General features: G+C 35.6%; 1 long non-coding RNA gene across 1 annotated transcript; it reads left to right on the forward strand.

The window, feature by feature from the left end:
* Window positions 1–2,294: 2,294 nt before the first annotated feature.
* On the forward strand, window positions 2,295–4,635 carry LOC122012016. Its single transcript, XR_006120084.1, has 3 exons — window positions 2,295–3,418; window positions 4,086–4,316; window positions 4,473–4,635. It is a non-coding gene; the product is annotated as an uncharacterized LOC122012016 (long non-coding RNA).
* The last annotated feature ends 17,656 nt before the right edge of the window (window positions 4,636–22,291 follow it).

Genomic DNA, 22,291 nt, shown 5'->3' on the forward strand with positions numbered 1-22,291 from the left:
CGATCGACAGCGTTGAAGCTAGCGTGTAGCTGTTACATGTAATAACTTGTTGCTAGTTTTTACAAAGTATAGCAACTAGTTGTGGTTCAAATCATAACCACTAAACCCAATTCAGAAACACAGAATTTTTGAACCAAATCTACATTTAGAGTATTTTCGACCGTTCATTTTAAATGAGGTAACCATATGATATTTTTTTTAGACAACAACGCCCATATGATGTTTTTGTAAATGATGGATGTCCTTTTGATTTTTATCTATATAATTATAGCTCAATCATAATTTTACTTCTAAAAATCAATTTTTAGAATGTAACATTAATCGAATTATCCCATTAATATATATATATATATATTTTTTGAATTTTAAAAATTATAAATAAATTATATTTATTTATTTTATATATTACAATCTATTATTGTCATTAATATCATTAACAATATATTATTATTAATTTGATTTAATTTATTTTAAAGAGAATTTTAACAAAATATAAAATTAATTTAGTCTATATTGATGATCAAATATTAAATTAAATTTTAAAAGTTTTTTTTATGGGATTATACTACTATGATCCGATTCCGACCTATTCAATTCTGATTTCAAATCGATCTGGTGTAAAACCATGATCTTACAAATTATGAGTGGGAAGGCTATCCATAAATATTCCATTAGATTCTTCAGCTGCAACTGACAAAACGGAACGGAACGGAGTCTGTAATTAAGCAGGGGACCATATGAACTAGCTAACGTCATCACAGCTTATATCATGGTTGTTACGTCACCAAATTGGTCAATGAAGTCAATGAAGAAAGGTATAGAGAGAGAAAGAAAACGATGGACTTTGACTCGAGATTGCCAAATTAGATTTGGCAAAGACTTCGAGTGTTAGTAAGTCTACTACGCTATGCATTAGATTAGAAAAGAGAGAAAGTGGTCTCTGTATACTTCAAGGTTGAAGTCAAGACAATGTTAGGTAACATAATTGGCATCATTATCCGTAAGTCATCAATAAATTTAGGAGGTAGAATCTAAATCTAATGGGGTATAATACAGGAGACTCCTATGAGTGCAATAATCTTGGTTTAAAGTGATTTTGATATTTCTAAGTCATCAATAAATTTGATCAAAATTCATTCAAAAATTTTAAAATCTTGAAATTATCTAAAATAATTAGGAGAGTCCTAGGAATCCTTATATAGTGGCATACATAAGCATTTTAATGAACTTTATATTAAATTGTCTAAAGATTTGAAAATTTTAAAAATTCGCATCTTTTAATTTAGATAGTAGAATCCCTATATGAGGGCATGAATTTTATAGTCATGATAAAAAGCTATAAGCTTTTTAAATTGCCAAAACTTCAAAATATTTTGTCCCAATATATAATGGTAGCATAGAAAAAGTAATAGTCGACTGATGATCACAAATAAAGCACAATAAATTTAAAAATCAATTGATGAATTCGACCTTGGCTACTCATACAGTAGGGGGCAGAAAAAGAAACGGCTAAGTGTTTTGATAAATATAAAAATTGAATACACATTTTGGATATTATAAAAAAATCTGCATACGCATACGTACATGAATTATTAAATTGTCAATGAAAATCCATTACAATTGAGTGCTCATTGACTTTGACAAACTCTTACCAGTGATTACTTCAGCCTGATTGAGATGTATAATATGCAATCTGTTTACATATTTCATTCAGAGTAATTTTTTTTTCATGTTTTGTTGAATTGAAAATTTAAATATGCATTTTGGATATTATGAAAATCTGCATATGCAGATTAGTAAATTGCTATTGAATTGCATGCTCATCAACTTTGATGAACTCTTACCCGTGATTACTTCAACTTGACTGAGATAATATAATATATTTTTCATTGAGTAATCTTTATTTCATGTTTGGATTTATATCGAAGTTGTATTGTTGATAGTCCTGAGGTATGAGGAGACGCTCTTGTGAGAGGTTGTTAACGCGCATATATTTTTATTTGATTTGATTTTTAATTTTTATTTTATTTTAACTTACATCATATATTTAATTTTTAAAATTGATTAATCAGAGAAATTTTTTATAGATCACTAAAATAAATTAAAAAATACTCATAAAAATTCATTCAAACAGCTAATATTTTTTTTAGACCCACATTTTATCGGAGTAAAAATCTCTTATATTATATTATTACTGAGATTCTAATATTAAATCCTGTTGGATGGCATATCATATAGCAATTATGCTTAGCCCTTCCATATTACGTTATTATGGCATATTCCTTCGCCAGGAATGGTCCTTCCCGAGCTCCTCGCGTCTCTTTCAACGTCTCTCATCCGTTCACCTTGCTTTCCCGTTTCTCCCAAGTACTCTCAAGCTTCCTTTCGCTCATCCCTGTCCGTCTCCAGCTGCATAGGTCAGGGTCTTCAAAATTTCTGTTGTTTTTTCCCCTTTACAGGAAGCACAGGTCAGTTTGCTGTAGTTGGAGCTCTACCGAGGCTGGTTCCTGCCCTCCCAGAAAAGGGATTTGGTCAATTAGGTCATTTTTTCCTTAAAGTTGTTCTATGTTTTGAAAGACGTTTTCTTTCTCTTCTGATGTTGATCTATACTTGATTGACAGGGATGATCTGGTAGAGAATTTATGCCAATGCCAATCAATTTTCTCTTGGATTCTTTAGCATTGACCTTTGGAACTTTACTCTTTAATGGGAGGCCAAAGGGTTTACATTTTATTCTCTTAATCTAAAAGGAAGATTGCCATGACTTGCACATAGCACGTTAGGCATTATAATACCTAATCATCTTGAAATGGTCAGCACTTTTACAGCATTAACTTCCTTGCAAAATGTCATGTTTCTATGTAAGTATTTGGGCATCCTTTAAAATTGAAAATTTGATATATAGTTTATGCAGGATGCATGTCCATGAATTGCATTATTATATTTGTGAATATTTGTGCATGTTTCATTTATATATAAAAAGGGCTTGCTATTGCCAAAAGTTGTGAATATTTGTGCATATTTGTTCATTGCTTTCTCTTATGGTATTTCAACTTTAGATATTTGTAATATCCTGATAATGGAATTTAATGACATAGGTTCATTGAGAGAGTTGCATTTTTAAAATGAAGGCATCATATTGAGTTGTATATATTGATCTGAATTAGAGTATGCAAACTTTGAGTTGTATATATTGCTCTGAATTGAGTTGTATATATTACATTTTTTAAATGAAGGCATCATATTAACCTTATGTAAACTTTGTAACTCTTGCAGAGGGCTCCAAGTATGCAATGAGAGGTTACTTGACCGACAAAGCATATGTGTATGGTTTTGGCATGGTGACATTAGAAATTGTCAGTGGAATAAACAACACTAATTTTAGGCCCAAGGAGGAATTTGTTTATTTTCTTGATTGGTAAGGAATTGTTTCTTTTTCTTTTCCTTGATGTGAGATATTTCCTGATAGATCATTATTTCCTAATCATAACCAAATTTGCTTTGTATGGTGAGTTTGGTTAGAAAAATCTTCTTAGAACATTTTCATGTTTTAGAAAATAGACTTCAAAAGTTGAAAAGAGTAATAAAAGAAATATTTAGAATTAGTTCACACAATAATATAAAATAATTGCAAGCTAATCGTAATCAGACAGATTAGTTTGAACCAAACGATTTAGGAATAAATAAAATGATTTAGTGTTATAAAACTATACAATTATTTTATTTCTTGCAATTTTTACACAGACATACTCCTAATTAGTCTCTCGTTTAATTTGCTTTGGTCAAGTAGGCATCTGATTAACCATGGTTGCAGCTGTATCAAACAATGTGAAAGTCAATGCAGTTATACAGATCTTGTTCACTTCTTAACTTTTCCCTCCTCTGAGAAAATCATTTCTATGTTGCGTTCTCATTATCATGTCCATTGAACTTGGGTTTCTTTTCATCTAGATTGTTTGATACATGTGTACAAATTATAATTGGCATCTTCTCGTTTCTTTTTCAAAATAAGGATTTTTTAATAAACAATAGACTGTTCTGTTATTGAATCTTACTGGATCTCAATAATCTATTCCATTTTGCAGGCTTATGTTTTGCAAGAGCATGGAAATTTGTTTGAATTAGTTGACCAAAGTCTTGGCTCTAACTACTCAAAGGAGGAAGCACTGCAAATGTTGGAACTGTCTCTTGTTTGCACCGACCTTTCCCCAATGCTTAGGCCTGCAATGTCATCTGTGATAAGCATGCTCGAAGGCAAGATGCCAATGAAGGTCATGCTGGCAAATCGAGCAACTTGTATGATAGATGCATATACGGTAATACACATGGGATGCCTTATTTACACATGGGACGCCTTATTTGGAAATGACAAGTCAATTTGCAATTCACACAATGATCTTCTTTTACGCAATCGCTTAGTTAGAAACTCTTGAATATCTAATGTTGCCCTATCATTAACTTCTTTTCTCCAGGAATTTGAAGCATTTGTTGGCTTGGTACTACTACGTACAACTATTGTTGGTGTAACATGGGAGTGCCAGGCAAGAGTTTTGTGCAAACTTGTTTCTTTGACCAAATGCACCTTATAATCATTGTTTTCGTCAATTTCCTTTTCCAGGTCATCATTTGTGGAATATTGGGAAAAATTCTTAAAATATACCAATTATTTAAAATATGGAGAACATTGTGTGTGTGTATGTTTTTTTTTTTTTTTGAGAAGTTACGTTTGTGTGCGTTTCGCATTTGTAAAATGCGAAACTTAATATAGTTTCGCATCCTTCAAATGTGAAACTATACGGAAATAGCAAACGTTCCAAAAATAAAAAAAATAAAAAAAAAAAACTTTACAGCTTTCGCATTTCTTAAATGCGAAACTTGTTATTTATATTATTTTCATGAATATTGATATAAAATATTTATTATGTATAATATGGTAATTACAAAACGAGAGTTTCTCTCATAAGCTATAACTTTCACATTTCTGAGTTTCTCTCACGAACCCTAAACTGTCGTTGCCGCCGCCTCTCCTCTGTTTTTTCTCACGGTGCTCGTCCACCCATGAGCGATTCGATCAAGCTACACCAAAGCGTCTAAACCCTAAATTGTCACCGTCGCCACTTCCTCCTTCTTGTCGCGGTGCCCGCCCGCCCCATGAGTTGTCCGACCAGGCCATGCCGGAGCGCCTCATTGCGAAGAATTAGAAGGCAAGTCTGACTCGTTGCGCAGTATTAGAAGGCAAGGCCCAACTGCGAATATAAAGATTCGATTCTTGTCGAATTTGCCAGCAATGAACTATTCTCCAGCTTAATAATAGTGAGTTTTATGGCCTAAAAAATCTTCCTTTTTTTTATATAATAGTTCATAAGGTAATATACTGATGTATTGCATATACCATGTAATTAGGGTTGTTTTGCTTATTAGTATGGCTTTAGAACGTCCAATTCCTGTGAGCTTGTTTTGGGGAGCTAAGATTGAATATGAGAATGGTTTAATTAAGCATGGTCAGTCTATCTCTAACGCTACCATAGTGATTGAACATAAACCATAGTGATTGAACATAAATTGAGTTATGACGAGCTGGTAGATGAGATTTGTCAACAAGTTGGTGTGGATAGAAAACATTTTAAGCTGAATATCATCTTGGATTATGAACAAAATGGGAAATCCAAATCCACCCTTATTACGCATGATAAGTCATTACGAATTTTATTCTATTTGGCCCAGACAGTTACAGATTTTTGGGCTGACATTTATGTTGAGATGGAAGAAATTCCGCAAAGTTCTATCCAACAGGAAGCATTTTTGCCAACCGAACACACGAGCATGGCTGTGCTTCTTAATAACTTTATGGGATCAATGTCTCATGTTGGATCTTCTAATGGATCTGTTGAACTGAATTATGTACCAAGTTTGATATCTGAACCTATAAATCAGATGACTATAGGTGAAAACATCAATATGGGTCCTCCGTTACCATCTCAAGATTTTGTTGAGCTTCCTCATGTAGAATCTCCAATGTATGATACCATAATTCCTTTTCCATTGCCACTAGAGGTGCAGTTGGTTGATGAGGCACGGAGTAGTGAATATTTTCATTCTCAATCTTCTGAAGATGATGGGGACATTTTGAGTATTCCTATGGATGATGACTCTCCTAATGATGGTGATTGCGATACTCATCTTAATCGTGGTGAGATTCCACCATATAATGAAAGGGTGATGCACTTCATGAATGATATAGGGGAGGAAAATGACGATGACAATGTAGATTGAGAAGATAATGTTCATATTGATATTTGGAGTGAATCAAAAAATCAAATTCGGCTAGGAATGCTATTTGACAGCAAGTCTCAACTGCGGAAAGCAGTGACATTATGGTCTATCAGTCAAAATCGGGAGTTTAAGGTAGTTGAAAGCAGAATCAACACATGGGTTGTAAAATGCAAAGTGGTGTCGTCAGACATAAATTCTAACAGTGGGCCTGAGAATTATAAATCATCGTGTCTTTGGTGTATTTGTGTAGTTCATAAGAAGACACATAAGATGTGACAAATCACTCGATGGGTGAATATGCATAATTGTCTTAGCTCCATCAGTGGCAATAATAATAGAAATTTGACTTCAACTATTATTGCATCTCACATTATCCATCAAATTGAGGTGGACGCTGGACATCCTATAAAAAATGTCCAAACTGATATTAAACAGTCATTGCATGTTGATGTTTCATACAAGAAGGCATGGCATGGAAGGAGAAAAGCCATAGAGATTGTTTATGGAAATTGGGAAAGTAATTTCGCTGGGCTACCTTCATATATTGCAACCTTAGGGCATTCTAATCCCAATACTATTATTAAGTGACATCATCACCCAAGTAGCACTAAAAATGTGAAAGTCTTCAAATATATATTTTGGGCATTTGGACCTAGGGTTGTAAATGAACCAAGCGTTCGTGAACAAGCTTGGTGTTCGGCTTGGTAAGAGCTTATTTATGTTCGTTCAATATACATTAGATTAATTAAATAAACAAGTTTGAACAACTCATTAAGCTAAACAAACAAGCTTGAACACATATGTGTTTAGCTCGTTAACGTTCGTGAACAACGTTCGTGAACAATGTTCACGAACAATATTTATTAATAAAATTCTTTTTAATATGCTAAATAAACAATAAAATAAAATAAAATAAAATAAATAAATTTAAATTATCAATCTTAATAACCAATCAAACAATTAAAAGTTTCAAACAATCAAACAAGCTAGAATTGAGAGCTTGATAACATATAAACAAACCAAGCTCAAACCAAGCTCAAGCCAAGCTCAAGCCAAGCTCGAACCAAGCTCAAGCCAAGCTTCAAAAAAGCTCAAGCTCATAAAAAATAAACCAAGCCAAGCTTGAACACTCATTTTAAAAGCTTGGTTCATTTTAAGCTCGGCTCAGCTCGGCTCGGTTATCTTATCAAACAAACTTGAACACCCCAAAGCTCAGCTTGGCTCGGCTTGTTTACAGCCCTATTTGGACCAACAATTGATGCATTCCACATGTGTAGGTCGGTTATCAATGTTGATGGTACACATTTGCGAGGGGCTTATAAGGGAAAGACGCTTATAGTTGTTTCTAAGGATGCAAACAATCGTATATTACCTATTGCTTATGTTATAGTAGATGAGGAGACTATAGCTAGTTGGTGTTGGTTTTTTGAACAATTCAGGTATTATATGGCACAAGATAGACAATTATGTGTTATTTCTTATAGACACTATGATATTATTCATGCTATGTCAAATTTAGAGGAATGGAAGGAACCAATTGCATATCATATATTTTGCCTTTGACATGTTCGAAGTAATTTCATGAGAAAGTTTAAGAATGTCACTTTAAAACATTATTGTTAGGTTATTGGCAGTACTACTCAAAGACGGAAATTCAACAGATTTAGGAGACAAATTAGGGCACTTGATCCAGCGGCATGGCAGTATTTGAGAGATATTGACATAAGGAGGTGGAGTTTTGCTTACGATGGTAACCATTGATGGGGATGTCTCACAACAAACACTTCTGAGAGTTTGAACAATGTTTTGCGAGGGGCTAGATTATTGCCAATTAAGGCATGCATTGATTTGTCATTTCATAGAACTGTTCAACTTTTTCAAAGGTATAAACAGGTAGCCCATCATTGTAATACAGCTCTCCCGCCACATCATTGAAGTAAATTCATAGAGGCTAAAAGACATGCACAAGGACATCACATTGATGAGTTTAACTATGCAGATGGAGTGTACAAGATTGTAACAACAAGACAATTGAATGGTAAAGGCGGTCATGTACACACGGTTCTTTACTATGAAAAAGATTGCACATGTGGAAAATGGCAAATGCATAGATTTCTATGTTCACATGCAATTGCTATTTGCCGACATAGAGGAGATAATGCTATTGACCTAGTGGATGAAGTTCACACCACAAAGACATACATGGCATAATATTCTGGTAATTTTTATCTTATTCGTCATAAGGATTATTGGACAAATCCAAGTTGGGAGATTCAAGCAGATTACTCAAGATTGATCAATCATGGGTGGGGTAGGAGACGTGAAAGTCGAATACAAAATGAGATGGATCTGAGGTACCCTGATGAACCTCGTAGATGTGGAAGGTCCACCAAACTGACCACAACAGGAGAAATTGTCAAAATACATACGCCAGGGTTGATAATGAAATCGATAGTTGATGTTTTTTTAATATAATGTATCTCAGTAAGTGATACCATGTGATGGGAATTAGTATTTTGTATTGTATCTCAGTAAGTCAAATGCATTTATGTTATTTGGGATTTGAAACCTCTTACAACTTTATTTATACTCTACTTTATGGTGTTACTGTGATATAAGACTTTGTGATTTTTCTCTTTATTTGTTTTTTTTTGTTACAAATATTGTTTGTTTAATGTCAGTTCTTTATGCTGCTGTGAATAAATTAAATACTGTTTTTAATTTTTAAATTTTGTAGGGTATTTAAAATGACATCACCTCTAGTTTATAATTTAAATCCAGACCCATTTATATCAGACTTGTTATTCTTACACAAAGAGCATAGATCTTCGGATCTATTTTATGGGAAAATCAAGGATGGTCCACTTATAGTAAGAAGATGTGATAGCAATTTTTGGAGACATGTTGATAATATCCAGAGCGTGTAATGCATCACATACAAGAAGTTAGGTTTGAGGGTGTCATTCGATGTGGATATATCCAACTCGATCATAGTCTTATTACTGCTCTAGTGGAGCGATGGTGTCCAGAAACTCATACTTTTCACTTCCCTATTGGTGAGGCGACAATTACCCTACAGGATGTTGAGGTTTTGTGGGGCCTCCAAGTTATAGGATCTCCTGTGTGTGCTGCTGATATGAACAAATCATTAGAGGAGTGGATAGATATATGTGAGATTATGATGGGTTTTACTCCTCCGGATGGTGCCATATCAAATAATCGAATACTACTAAGGGGTTTATATGATATCATCTGTAGGCCTCTACCTGAGAATGCATTAGATGAATCATGTATTCAACGGGCGAGAGTTTATATTTTGTATACCTTAATTGGTAATTTGTTATCTGATTTATCTGGTAGCACTGTGTATATGCACCACCTCATCAATTTAATCGATATATATGTCTGTTAGTGCATCAATGAGTTGGGGGAGTGCTATTTTGGCCTGTTCATATAGACGTTTGTGCAAAGCGTCATATTCAAAGGCGAATGAGATATGTGGTCTGCTAGTATTATTGCAGGTAATTGAATATAGCTTAATGATATCTTGTATTATATTGTAATTCTTTTAATATATATTATTTTCTTTTAGTTGTGGGCTTGGGAACGGGTTACCCACCACTCAACCCATCCGGCGCACTAATGAAGTCGATTTCACTCGCCCTTATGGATCAAGGTTCGTTACTTAAATAGAATGGATTAAATTATTTATTTATATTTTTTATATATGCAACGTTAAGTTTAATAACCTTCCATCCATATATATTTAAGGTGGAATGTGGAGTTTGGAGTGACTAGAGTTCCTATACATGTTTTGCCTGCCTATCAAGATGCATTCGCCAGTCTACAACCTGATCAGGTATAAATGAACGATAATATGCTATATGTTTTTTATTAGGATGGTATAATAATATTGGTTCTAAACATTCATATAAATAAAAATTCTATAATAATTTTTTCAATTTATCTCGCTACCGTATGAAATGTTCTTGAATTATTGTCTTCGTATTGTACAAGAGGTCGAGCATGTTGGAGATCTGTCACCTAGTTGATATGTTGGGAGATTGTTGAAGCTCACTTACCAAACAAAGTCTTACGATAATTTGGTATGCGTCAACCGATCCCTATTTCTCGCCTTTTAGATAAACATGTTGCATTGCATAAAATGACACGCAGTGGTAGAGCCAACACTAATTGGATAGAGACGCATCAATAGTATATTGATCATTGGCATGATTCACTTAACCATGTTGAAAATGGCAAGTTAGTGAATGATCCAATACATACCTTCGTAGAATATATGTCTTGATATTGGCAGCGGATAGTTATATACATTACAAATCCGAGTCAGCGATTGTCTTCTAATGGCTTTCAGGGTGATGGAGAGACTACTAAGTATTTGGTATTTTTTTTCCTATATTAAATTTTTAGTAGTACCTATTAATTCACATTTATTATGTTCAGACTAACTAATTCATCTAATATATATTGTTAGATGGATGGCATGTGCCAAGTGTTCTACACATCATTAGAGTTGATAGCGATCAGTGATGCTACGCATGCTGGATATTTTGCACAAATTCGAGACATAGCTAGCCACTACATGCACCAAGCCAAAGGACAACAACGTTTAGATATTAGGCATTCGCATGTACTTGAACAAGTCGGTTACCAAAGTTCACTTATACAAAAGATTCATAGAGAACAAAGAAATGTTCAGCGGGGAAGACAAGGTGGTAGGAGATGTCGAACTCAACCTACTCAATCTCATTTTTCAAATATTGGTCTTGGAGGTTCTTCAAGTAATTTCGAACATGGTAGTCACTCTGATACTACATTACCAACCCAGACCCCCACAGTTTGTCCATCGCCTATTACTCCAATTCACTTTTTTGATCAAACATTTGATTCTGGCATAACCACTGATAATGCACACAATGATGGATCTAGTCAATTGCAAGTAAATGATAATGAGCTGGATGAGCAATATGACGCTACCGTTGAACATCATGGTGATCTCCCTATAGCTCTACGCAAACAAAAAAGAACAGTAAAACATATCGGTTGCGGTACACATGGGAGGCTAGGGATGGGGCACTAATTATTAATTAGCAAAATGTAAATTTTATTTGGACAATAGTGTATTATGAGAAAAGACTTAACTTATGTTGGATGGTTTCAATTGGTAGCAGTGTATTTCTTAAGTTGTATAAGACTAACTTTAGATTTTCTAGTAGATATATGGAGTCTGTTTGAGTTTCTGTTCTATGGAATTTTTTTCAAGAAGATTGTTTGTTGCTGGTTGTAGATTATTTGTGCAGAGTTTGTCAGAATGTTAAATCTGTGTGCACATTGCAGAATATTGAATTTAAGCATGATATTTATGATCTGTGCAAGTGTTTGTAGTGTTGAGATTTTATTTCTGTGTGTGATGTTGCTATGTTCTTGTGATTGGTTGTATTCGGCAGCATAGGTTTGGTTTCTAGTGGAGTATTTTTGTTTACAGGAGTTTTTCTATTTTATGGAGTTTTGGCATCATGTTTTCGCTTCATGAAGCATTCCTTAGTGTAGCAGATTATTTGTGCAGATTTTGTATTAATATGTTAGAAGGATATATTCATCTGTAGTGTGTTTGATGGATTTTTTGGTGGCCGGATATGGATTTCTTTTTTGTGTGATGGAATCTGAATTTAACATTGTGCTACTAGTGATACTTATGCAAGGATATATATTATTGCACACAATATGCAAGGATATATATTAAGGCCAGTGGTTTCTTTACAAGGATATATATTAATTTTGATCATATTTTCTTTGCTGTTGGTGTTTTGGTTGGGATTTCGGTGGAAGGTTTGTAAAAATATGTAGGGGTGAGTTGCTATAGATATTATGTGCAATTTGTCTTTTATGAATGTGGTGCAATTGCTGTTTGTTTTATTTGCAAGAAATTTGGTTTCAAATATTGATGAAGCTGAGGAATTCTTGGAAGTTGTTGAGGTGCAAATGTTCTTATGTGATTTGTGGTATTTTATGTGGTGGATTTTATTTCTGCTATAGATTTGTGCTTATTTACTTGGGTGTTTATCTGAATATGCACTTTTGTTGTTGATTTTATTATAATTTGCTGGAAATAATGATGATGTTGGCAGTGGAATATGGTGGTTTTTTGTTGGTAAATTTGATGGGACTTTTTTGATGTTTCCAGATTTTGGTTGATATTGTAGTGATATTGATGATTTGGTTAGTAGTTTATGGTGTCTTTTTTGTTTTTTATATCAGGATACTTTTGTGGGTGGAATTGAATGCTATTTGGCTTTTGGTGGATTCTTGTTTGTTTTATCTGATCTTGGTGCTATGGAGATTTTATGGTGTATCTGTTTTGTGGTGCATGGAATTCTTTATGGTGCTTTGCTTGATTTAGTTCAGATTTCAGGTTTTAAGGGATATCCATTTGATATAAAACTTCATAATTTTTCTATCTTACAAGGGGTTGATGACTTGATGATAATGTTTGGTTGGCGAATATGGATTCTTTGGCGGCTTGTGGCAAAAAAGAGATGGATTTTTCTTTATCAAGAAGAGGTTTTCTAATATAAGTTTTTCTTACTTGGAGAGTTTATTGATTGTTGTGGGTTAGTAGTCTACAAGGAAATGTTTTTCTTGTTAAAGAGTTTGTAAGTATTTTCTTGTTTTGAATGTTTGGAATGTAAGTAGGGTGAGGAGTTGGTTTATTTTAAATATTCATGTAAATTTTTGGAGTCTTGTAAACTATAGTATGAGGTTTGTCCCCTCATATTTATGGTTCTTTTGTCATATATGATATTTCTTTTAAAAAAAATTGTACCATCAACTTTCATCAGTTATTTTTGTTGATACAGTCTGACCTGGCTGTTGTTTTGATGTTGACACTGATTTAAGTTTGTATCAGATGTTAATTAAACTCAGATTGATTACTGATCAAGGTTGATCAGGTGGAAGGGAAAAGTCCAAGTATGGAAACTTGGCACGCGAAGTCAGAGAGGGCTCGGTAGCTCGTTCTCTGGACCGGACGAAGTCGGAGAGGGCTCGGTAGCTCGTTCTCCGGACTAGGTCAGAGAGGGCTCGGTAGCTCGTTCTCTGGACCGGACGAAGTCGGAGAGGGCTCGGTAGCTCGTTCTCTGGACCGGACGAAGTCGGAGAGGGCTCGGTAGCTCGTTCTCCGGACTAGGTCAGAGAGGGCTCGGTAGCTCGTTCTCTGGACCGGACGAAGTCGGAGAGGGCTCGGTAGCTCGTTCTCCGGACTAGGTCAGAGAGGGCTCGGTAGCTCGTTCTCTAGACCAGGAAGGCTTTAGGGTTTAGGGTTGGGAAGCTCTAAACCTACATAGGCATTGGATCGGTCTGTTGACCGATCCAGTGATACTATGGTTATCTGATCGGTCACCAGACCGATCAGTAACCAATCAGTAACTCTCTGTGAACTCACCGAGAATTACTGATCGGTCTGTAGATCGATCAGGAGGCAACGGAGTTCGGGAGAAAGGATAGGGGGATCGGTCTGTGGACCGATCCACCTATAGCCTGATCGGTCCACAGACCGATCAGAGCCCTCCTGGACCGATCAGGCTGTAGCCTGATCGGTCAAAAAGGCTGTGGATCGGTCTGCTGACCGATCCACAATAATGTCTGTAGTTTCTGCTGTTTCTCTGCAACTTCTGATTCGTCTGATTTAACCATCTGCTGTGAGCTTTTTAAATCTGCAGGTTGCAGGTATCATGCCAATGCTTAAATTCAAATCAAGCTCCGTCAGAAGAATAAGACAAAGTGTTCTTTCTACTGTGTTTCGTTGCAAATGGTGTAATTGGAGCATCAACGTTTACTGGCTGCGATCTGGCTGCGATCAGCTGGCAATCAGCTTGCTCCTGCTTATTGGTTCGAGCTCAGAGACACCTGTGAAGACCATGGGTTCTATTGGTGTGAGTTCAGAGAACCAGATGAGGAGGAAGAGTGATTGGCGACGCCTTAGCTTGCAGCAGTGATTCGGTGCAGGTTGACAGCGATTCGATACAGGCTGAACGCAGTGGAAAAGCAGAGGCATAAGAAGAAGGATGAAGAGATGTCCAAAAAAAAAAGGAAAAACTCTCTGTCGATCAAGCGAGTGTGCTAAGCTTTGAGCTCTTGGCTGAGAAGCTGCTTCCTTCTTGCGCTCTGCTTTCACTGTCGTCTTCGCGTGGCTGTGAGCATATTCTTCATTCTCTTTAGCCACTGATCATTGTAAGTCTTGTGCTTTATTTACATATCTTCTGAGACTTTGTGGAGAGGTTACTCCACCGAGAAGGAGGAAATCTTTAGCCGGAATCTATCCGGGGTGTGATCTACCGAAAGATCAAGGGATCGTCCACCTTACGGACACGCCGAGGTGTAGGGGCAAGTTATCCCCGAACCTCGTACATACTGGTGTTAGTGGTGTTTGTCTCTTTTTCTTGTATTATATTTTCGTTTGCATATTTTCTCTGCGCTAATGACTTGTAGGAAGAAATTCTTTAAGCTTTTAGAGGAGGCTATTCACACCCCCCCTCTCTAGCCATCCGAAGATCCTAACAAGTGGTATCAGAGCAAGATTCTCTTCATTCGGATTAACACCCTAAAGAGCAAGAAGATGGCTATGAAGGAAGGGTTTAGCACCAATCGTCCACCCTACTTCGACGGAGCGGACTTTCAATATTGGAAGAGCCGCATGGAATATTATCTCAAGATCGACATCTCAATGTGGTTCTCCGTCAAGGAAGGGTTTACACCTCCGAAGGACGAAGAAGGTAAGGAACTAGACTCATCAAGGTGGTCCACCGAGCAAACTCGCAAAGGACAAGCCGATGCCAAGGCAGTGGTCATTCTACAATGTGGGATAGCCAAGGATCAACTCGTCAAGGTAGGTCCATTCATGAGCGCAAAAGACTTGTGGAACAAGCTCATCGAGCTCCAAGAAGGAACTCGAGACTCTCGGATCGCCAAGAGAGATTTATTCTTAAATCAATTACAAAACCTCACCATGAAGGAGAACGAGACAGTAAGTGAACTACACGGAAGGTTCAAAGAAATTATCAATGGTCTTCATTCCGTAGATGAACGCGTAGAGAATCGCGATCTTGTAAGGTATGTTCTCAAAGCCTTTCCAAGGAATGCCTTGTGGTCATCTATGGTAGATGCCTACAAGGTCTCCAATGACCTTTCAATTGTTAAATTAGATGAATTTTTTTGTGAAATGGAGCTCCATGAATTTGCTAACAAGTGTCAAAAAGAGAAAGGTATTGCCTTAGTTGCAGGAGAAAAGAGCAAAGATGGAAGAAGGAAGAAAGAAAAGAAGAAGGAAAAAGAGATTCCTTCATCCTCATCCTCCTCCGAGTCTGATGATGAAGGTGGATCATCATCAAGCGAGATGACCAACTTTGTAAGGAGAATCATGAGAAGGAGCCGGAGATACAAAGGGAAAGGTAAATCTATCGATTAAAATGTTGATAAAACTAATGTCACTTGTTTTGAGTGTAGCAAGAAAGGACACTATCGGAGCGAGTGTCCAAAACTCAAGAAGAAAGAGGAAAGGGCCAAGAAGAAGAAAGCTCTCAAAGCTACTTGGGATGAATCCTCCTCAAGCTCATCGGAGGAAGAGAAGAAGGAGAAAAGCACACGTCAATTAGCGTTCATGGCAAGGGAGGAATCGGATTCCGGGAGTGATGGTGACACGAGTGATACCTCAGCCGCGGGTTCATCATCTTCGGATGATGAAGAGGTAACTTCTCCTCATTTAGAAAAATGTTATAAAACCATTGTACATTTATCTACTTTACTTAAGAAATCAAAAACTCAAATTAAATCATTAAAAGATGAAGTAGAGCACTTGAGGGCCCTTAGGGAAGATGAGGTTGATGACCTACATCAAGAGGCCCTTGAGGATGAAAACAAAGCCTTAAAGGGTGAAGTTGAGAAACTCAAGAAAATGCTTGAAAAATTCTCAACTAGCTCTAAGACCTTAGATATGATTCTAAATGCCCAAAGGACGGTCTACAACAAGGCTGGGTTAGGATATCAACCTAAGGAGTCTAGTTTCATTTCGCTAGTGTCTAGAACCCAATTTCATAGATCACATGCTTCTAGGGTTCATGAGACTAGGAAGGTTGTGACCAAGGCATGGGTTCCTAGGTCTTTCATTGTAGATGCATTAGGTCCCAAGATTTGGGTACCTAAAACGTCTATCTTTCATGTCTTGTAGGCATTGGTCAAGGGGGAGCATCTATCAACTTGGTTTGTTGATAGTGGATGCTCCAAGCACATGACCGGGGACAAGTCACTTTTTATTACCCTTCAAAATAAAAATAGAGGTAATGTGTCATTTGGTAATAATGGTAGCCTTAAGGTTATAGGAGTTGGAGACATTCATATATCCGAATGTCTCCAAATCAAGAATGTCCTTCTAGTCAAGGGGATGACCTTTAATCTCCTAAGTGTCAGCCAATTGTGTGATACGGGTTACACAATTGAGTTTCATTCAAGTCAATGTCTGGTCAAACACATTGACACACTTGACACGGTACTAGTAGACACAAGGGTAGATAACATTTATCAAGTATCTTTTAAAAGTGCTACTAATGCCTCTGCTAAGTGTTTCATGTCAAAAGAAGAAGAATCATGGCTTTGGCATAGGAGATTGGCCCATGTGAACATGAAGAATATTCGAAAGCTGGCCAACAAAGGATTAGTGCGAGGCCTACCAAGCATCAAGTACCAAAAGATAAAATTATGTGATGCATGTCAAAAGGGTAAGCAAACAAAAGCGTCTCATAAAGGTAAAAGCGCTGTAAGTACATCTACTGCTTTAGATTTATTGCATATAGATTTATTTGATTGCAGTAATGTCATTTCATTGAATGGAAGTAGATACTGCTTAGTGATCATTGATGATTTTACTAGATATATATGGACTTTCTTTTTGAAAAATAAGGATCAAACCATAGATATTTTTGTTTCTTTTTTGTAGAAGAACTGAAAATGAAAAATCAACAACAATTAAAACAATTAGAAGTGATCATGGTGGAGAATTTCAAAATCATAGATTTTTAGAATTTTGTCAAGAAAAAGGATATAGGCATGAGTTCTCTACTCCAAGGACCCCACAGCAAAATGGGGTTGTGGAGAGAAAGAACCGAGTCTGCACGAAGCATGCTCAATGAGTACTCACTACCGAGCTACCTATGGGCTGAAGCTGTAAATACAGCTTGCTATGTGCAAAACCGAGTCTTGATACATAGGTTTTTAGGAAAGACTCCCCATGAACTTTGGTTTGGGAAACCCCCTACAATTAAACATCTTAGGGTGTTTGGTTGTAAGGTGTTTATCTTGAACACCAAGGATCATCTTGGAAAGTTCACGGCTAAGGCTGATGAAGGGATACTGGTCGGGTACTCTCTCATCAGCAAAGCCTATCGAGTCTACAACAATAGGACTAAATTGATTGAAGAGTCCTCGGATGTAGCATTTGAAAAAATCCCTAAATCAAATGATCAATCGAGGGATGTAGGAGAAATTCAATTTGAAGTTAGAAGTCTAAGTTTGAATGATCAAAACATAGAAAGAGTTGAAGTTGACTCCGATGATGATGAGCAAAGGCAACAAAGGGCTCAGGCTGATCCTTTGCCTGATACTGAGTCCTTGCCTGTGCCTAGTGAGACCACTCATGAGACACCGCCAACACCAAGGTAATCTAGGATAGCCTCTAGTCATCCCCAAGACCAGATTGTTGGAGACATCCAACAAGGGGTTAGGACTAGATCATTCTTTAGAAACGAGGCTAATGAGGTCGCCTTGATCTCATAAATCGAACCAAAATTAGTTGGTGAGGCATTGCACGATCCTGACTGGATCATAGCTATGCAAGATGAGTTAGGTCAATTTGAAAGGAGCCAAGTGTGGGACTTAGTTCCTAGACCTAAGAAGACCACCATTATTGGAACCAAATGGGTCTTCAAAAATAAGTTAAACCAAAAGGGAGAAGTCGGAGAATAAGAAGTGAAGAGACCGACGTTTACTATAAAATCTTAGGTTAGACCGACGTTTACTATTCTCTTAAAAAGAACTCATCCTTATGCACTACACTCAGTAGAGTTTACATGGTGCAAAACATCCGGTGCTCCTGACCTATTTGTAGTTTTGTTTAGCATCCAATCTTCTGACCCCAGGTCTTCCTCCGATGTTCGGTCCTTGCTTGACTCATTGACTTGCTAGACGTCTAGTCCGTTGACCTGTTGAGTCTTTCCATATGGTGTCCTCGATCTGCTAAGTTTTTCACCTTGTATCTGATTCAGCTAATCTACTAGGACCTCCCTTTGCCTAGTATATGGTCCAGCTGACCTAGTAGGACTTTCCTTTGTCTAGTATTTAGTTTTGTTGATCTACTGAGACTTTTTTGGTTGAACTACTTGCACACTTGATCAACTTTGTTAAATCACAATACAACTTAACTTTGAACCTTGCCAATATCAAAACCAAGTTTTATCTAGTGCTTTAATAATTTTTGCACTATAAGAAAAAAGCTAAAAGATAACCCTTTTTATGCGTTGTCTATATGGTTGAAAAAATATTAAAAATCCACTCAAAAATAGTACGTAAAAAGTATGCATTTTTCTTATAACGACAACGCTTTTGCAACGCTTTAAAAGTATTGTCATTTTTTGTAAAGATAATACTTTTACAACATTTATAAAGCATTGTCTTTTTTAAAATATAATTTTTTAACAAAAGATAAATATATTTAAACTATTGTATATTATATTTACACCATAAATTTTTTAATAAAACCCTTATAAACAATACCAATTAAAATATCATAAAAATAATCAATCTTCTTACTATTAAACCAAAAATATGTCATACGACAATTTAAATAGAAAATATGTACATAATCCACAAATTTTGAATCCATGTTAAGTCTATAAAAAATAAAAATCCTTCTTAGATTGCATCTTTAGGATAATATTGTATCTTTTCATAGAATGATCACAAGTCCTACTGCTCTTTGCTTTGAATATGATAATATTACATCTTCTCGGAGAATGATCACAAGTTATTTTCATCTTTACTTTGAATCTGGATTTAGTCATAAGCGTAACCTTTGCCATATGGATTTAGTCATAAGCGTCTACAGTGTGTTTGCAAAATTACCAATCACCATCAAAACAAGCAAATTCCTGAAATATACATATTATTGAAAATGTGGAAAACAATATGATTATTCTTGAGAGAGTTACCTATGTGTGCGTTTCGTATTTACAAAATGTGAAACTTAATTAATTTCGCATTTTGCAAATGCGAAAAAGATGAAACTGCCAAGTCTTCTTATTTCAATTTTTTTTTTTTTTTGTTTTGTAGCTTTCGCATTTAGCAAATGCGAAATTAAGAAAGAATTTTTTTCACTTTACATCTTTCGCATTGAAACTAAGATTTTATTTTTTTTTAGCTTTCGCATTTTTGAGTGCGAAAGCATTAGTTTCGCATTTGCGAAATGTGAAACTAAGGTGCTTTCGCATTTGCTAAATGCGCATTTAATGCTTTCGCATTTGTTAAATACGAAACTATAAATTTCTGCTCCAAGAAAGCTATAAAGAAATCTTTTGTTACAAATCTTTTTTAACAAAACTGATCTTTGATTGCAAAAATTGTTAGGATCTTCGGATGACTAGAGAGGGGGGTGTGAATAGCCTCCTCTAAAAGCTTAAAGAATTTCTTCCTACAAGTCCTTAGCGCAGCGGAAATATGCAAACGAAAATATAATACAAGAAAAAGAGACAAACACCACTAACACCAGTATGTACGAGGTTCGGGGATAACTTGCCCCTACTCCTCGGTGTGTCCGTAAGGTGGACGATCCCTTGATCTTTCGGTAGATCACACCCCGGATAGATTCCGGCTAAAGATTTCTTCCTTCTCGGTGGAGTAACCTCTCCGCAAAGTCTCAGAAGATATGTAAATAAAGCACAAGACTTACAATGATCAGTGGCTAAAGAGAATGAAGAATATGCTCACAGCCACGCGAAGACGACAGTGAAAGCAGAGCGCAAGAAGGAAGCAGCTTCTCAGCCAAGAGCTCAAAGCTTAGCACACTCGCTTGATCGACAGAGAGTTTTTCTTTTTTTTTTTTCGAACATCTCTTCATCCTTCTTCTTATGCCTCTATTTTTCCACTGCGTTCAGCCTGTACTGAAACGCACACATAGGTAACTCTCTCAAGAATAATCATATTGTTTTCCACATTTTCAATAATATGTATATTTCAGGAATTTGCTTGTTTTGATGGTGATTGGTAATTTTGCAAACACACTGTAGACGTTTATGACTAAATCCATATGGCAAAGGTTACGCTTATGACTAAATCCAGATTCAAAGTAAAGATGAAAATAACTTGTGATCATTCTCCGAGAAGATGTAATATTATCATATTCAAAGCAAAGAGCAGTAGGACTTGTGATCATTCTATGAAAAGATACAATATTTTCCGAAAGATGCAATCTAAGAAGGATTTTTATTTTTTATAGACTTAACATGGATTCAAAATTTGTGGATTATGTACATATTTTCTATTTAAATTGTATGACATATTTTTGGTTTAATAGTAAGAAGATTGATTATTTTTATGATATTTTAATTGGTATTGTTTATAAGGGTTTTATTAAAAAATTTATGGTGTAAATATAATATACAATAGTTTAAATATATTTATCTTTTGTTAAAAAATTATATTTTAAAAAAGACAATGCTTTATAAATGTTGTAAAAGTATTATCTTTATAAAAAATGACAATACTTTTAAAGCGTTGCAAAAGCATTGTCTTTATAAGAAAAAGGCAATACTTTTTACGTACTATTTTTGAGTGGATTTTTAAATTTTTTCAACCATATAGACAACGCATAAAAAGGGTTATCTTTTAGCTTTTTTCTTATAGTGCAAAAAATTAAAGCACTAGATAAAACTTGGTTTTGATATTGACAAGATTCAAAGTTAAGTTGTATTGTGATTTAACAAAGTTGATCAAGTGTGCAAGTAGTTCAACCAAAAAAGTCTCAGTGGATCAACAAAACTAAATACTAGACAAAGGAAAGTTCTACTAGGTCAGCTGGACCATATACTAGGCAAAGGGAGGTCCTAGTAGATTAGCTGAATCATATACAAGGTGAAAAACTTAGCAGATCGAGGACACCAGATGGAAAGACTCAACAGGTCAACGGACTAGACGTCTAGCAAGTCAATGAGTCAAGCAAGGACCGAACATCGGAGGAAGACCTGGGGTCAGAAGATTGGATGCTAAACAAAACTACAAATAGGTCAGGAGCACCGGATGTTTTGCACCATGTAAACTCTACTGAGTGTAGTGCATAAGGATGAGTTCTTTCTAAGAGAATAGTAAACGTCGATCTAACCTAAGATTTTATAGGAAATCCAAACTCAAAATCGGAGAACTGGAAGATTGTCATTCCTTAATATTTTATTATTATTATGTTAACACTGTGATGTAAGGATCGATAATCGAAAGTTATCCAGAATTAGTGAACTCTGATAATAGGGATGACAATAGTTTGAGTTCAGGTTAAATTTCATATCTTCTATCCTCATACCCATCAGATATCATATATCTATTCTCATATTCATACTCATTATGTTATGTTTGAGAGGAGGTGAGAAAAAGGGAGGGAAGGGTAAAAAAGGAAAAGGAAAATTAAAATCCTATTTAGAAGATAGAAGAAAGTGAGTTACGGAAGTGAACAGCATATGCATATCAAATAGCAATTATGGTTAGCCCTTCCACATTATATTATTATGCAAATTAACAATAATTAGTCACGCGTTCGTACGCGTCTGTATCAGTCTTTTTTTAATGTCATTAAATGATTTTAGAATCAGACACAAAAAGAAAATGACATTAAAATTATTAATAATAATAATAATAAATTAAATGGCACGAAGCTTCCTTGAAATTTACATGACAAAAATGTTAAGAA

The sequence above is a fragment of the Zingiber officinale genome, chromosome 8A (assembly GCF_018446385.1).
Source record: "Zingiber officinale cultivar Zhangliang chromosome 8A, Zo_v1.1, whole genome shotgun sequence".
In the NCBI taxonomy this organism is placed as follows: domain Eukaryota; kingdom Viridiplantae; phylum Streptophyta; class Magnoliopsida; order Zingiberales; family Zingiberaceae; genus Zingiber; species Zingiber officinale.